Here is a 3,100-nt window from a genome sequence, read left to right as displayed (position 1 = left end):
ATATATGCTACAGTGTGAAGATAATGTACAGAGACAGCATTGTCGCATACTAAGCATACGATCACCGATGATAATGCGTTATCCGAATGCAGCCCGGGGTTGGAATCTTCCGCATCGACATCGCAAACGCGCAATTACAGTTTTGTCCATAATAAGCACAAGTAATTAAGAGGCAGTATATAGATTTCAGACAAAGAAAAGTAACATCTGAACATAAACGCTGAACTGACAAACAAATGCAATGTGTGGAACTTTACATGAAACTATAGTAGCTCCTGATGGTGCACATCCATTATCAAGGTTTTTAAATTCAAAAGCAAAACATCCAGACATTCAGCCCTATAAGGTTCGCCCAATACGTAACGACGATCATGCGACGATTTACCTGCGTTCCCCGCTCAACTTCTCCGGTCTGATATCTTAACAGATCGTAAGAATTTGGGCAGCTTTCGGCCCGTCTCGTATGTCAGACTCTCCACTAGTAGACAAAACTCCCAGAACTATAACACTTTCAAAAGTTATATATCACGACAGTTTCGTGTCTATCAACAGACTGCGGAAAATCTTCACGTACCGTCATTCCATCCGAATGTAATAAAATGGCTGAAGAATTAAGAATGAAAAAAAAAACACACACACCCACATATCTCCCCTCTGACGACTCCTTAAACACTAACAATAGTTTCCATAGAGACTCGGCATCGCTCTATCAATACAAATATTGTGCGAAGGAGTAGACACAAAAGGTTACACTATGCAGCGTGAAGCGTGTGTGAACTTTAAACATGTACATGATGTATACCGATGTTTTGCACAATGCCAGCAAAGTCAAACTTTTAATGATACGGAACTTTTGTACAGTGTTGAGTTATGCCACTCCCACGTGTATTGTCGGTAAAAAAAATAGGACATTTTAGTCCTACATAGGTAAAATACTTAATCATGACACTACATTGTAACCCTTGCCGCTCCCCCCTGGGCACTACAAAATATGGGAGTTTCTTCATTTCTTTTTTTTTCTTTCTTTGATCAATTAATTTAACTTCATGTGTTCTGAATTGTGCGAATGCTACACGTACAACATGGATGACCAAAACATTGATCATACCCATGAATAGGTCTACAATATGCGCATGTGTGCGTACTACCGGTAGTAATAGGGCTATACATAAGCATGCTATTATTTTGCCTGTATAATGTAGGTCTTTTTTATTTGTTTATCTTTTCAAAAAAAGCAAACAATTACGATGATACACTTGAAGAAAAACGAACATAATGGCAGGTTGATCACTCCCATGCCACTTGTCTAAAATAAATTGAATCATATATTTTGTCTCGAACAAAAACAAAACAAAAATACACACTCATATAAACAGTCAGAGATGAATATCTGGCGTCGACTGGGCCGTAATGAAAATGGCAAAGTATTAGCGATGGCATGCCACATTTTGTACAAGAATCATGACCTCATTTCAAAAAAGATAAATATTAGGAAAAACAAATCTTGTCATGAAATACTGCATTTTAAAAGTTTTATTTATTCATTTATTTATTATTATCTATCTATCTATCTATCTATCTCTCTATCTATCTATCTATCTATCTATCTCTCTCTCTATCTATCTATCTATCTTCTATCTATCTATCTATCTATCTATCTATCTGTCTGTCTATCTATCTATCTATCTATCTATCTATCTATCTATCTATCTATCTATCTATCTATCTGTCTATCTATCTAAGCAGTCGAACGGCCAACCAGGTAACACCACCTGCCACATTGCAACAAAAGTTGATTTCATGATAACTTTCTGTCAATTGAATCCCAGACTAGGGGTCAGAGTACACGCCAATAGTGAAATGAAAAGCGAACAAACGAATTGAAACGAATGGCTCCCACCCGGCCGACCTGGGAAACGCACAGCGATGTGCCCGGAGGACGTGGCGCCGCGCATTGCCAAGAAAGCTCCGACCATGGAGTTATACAACGACTTTAATACTGCGGTCGTTTTTAATTGGGATGTGCATTTGATACACTCTTAAAAAGAATAGGGTAGATCAACATTTTTAAAACGCTGTCACTCCTCGCCCCTTTTAAAACGCTGAGTTACCCTTTTCTTTTTAAGAGTGTAGATATGAGCATGTCTCCCATTATTTATGATTTTCATTCTTGCCTCGGTGTGCTTACACTTTTTATTTTGTTATTTAAATCTGATATGCAGAAAAAAAAAACAACAACCACCAAACAATCCTGAGGCCTCTGTGGCTTGAGGCACAAGATCTTATATCAAGTTCAGTTGACTTACTTACCATTCGCGTTCCAATGTGCGTCTTGCGGAGTTAGAGCGTCCTTGAATAATTGCTGGCAGCTGACGCCAGGCCAGCTAAGTCAAGGATAGGATTGTACGTATACGGCGATGGCGATGTTGCTTAGAGCGTTTTCTGGCAAGATGGATGAGTGTGAATCTATAAAATTTCTCCTTTTCTACTCATTCTAGGTGCTGCCTGTCCATCACTGCAAACTTGCTCAGACCTTAATAGAATGCGGAGAACATCAAAATATATCTGCTTGTCTTCACTACGTACGATGTCACCGTGGCATGCACAGTTGTATACTAGTATACAGTACCCTATATATTCGCCTTCCGGAGTAGACATAATATACTTCGTGTTCCTTTCTCTCTCCGCCGCTGTGCCGCTGATAATACAGAACAGTAGTATATTTTAGTAACATAGAAAGTCATAAATTTACATAAAAAGTTCTTAGTTACTCTTAAAATAATATTTTTAGTTTACATTACTTATTTTTATTAAGATTGTGAAATCATAATTCCACTATTATTTTATTGAAAACTTATTCAGACTAAATATTTTGAACGAGGTTGCAATCACCATGGTTTCATTAGGGTAAGCAACCTGTGTGATTGACGTTGGTGTGTAGATTCTATGCGGCCACGCACTGTGCATGCACTGTACGTACGTCTCAGCAATTCCATCTCAGTACGATGTATTTCAATTAGAAGCATTGCCGTATATTACCTGAAAAGACCGAATCAAAATTGGCGTTTGCAACTAGGTAAAACGCTGCTTGAAGTTTAGG

The sequence above is a fragment of the Diadema antillarum genome, unplaced genomic scaffold (assembly GCF_040938485.1).
Source record: "Diadema antillarum isolate AM-2024a unplaced genomic scaffold, OU_Dant_1.0 scf00000004, whole genome shotgun sequence".
Classification (NCBI taxonomy): Eukaryota; Metazoa; Echinodermata; class Echinoidea; order Diadematoida; family Diadematidae; genus Diadema; species Diadema antillarum.
Note: the sequence above shows the minus strand (reverse complement) of the source record.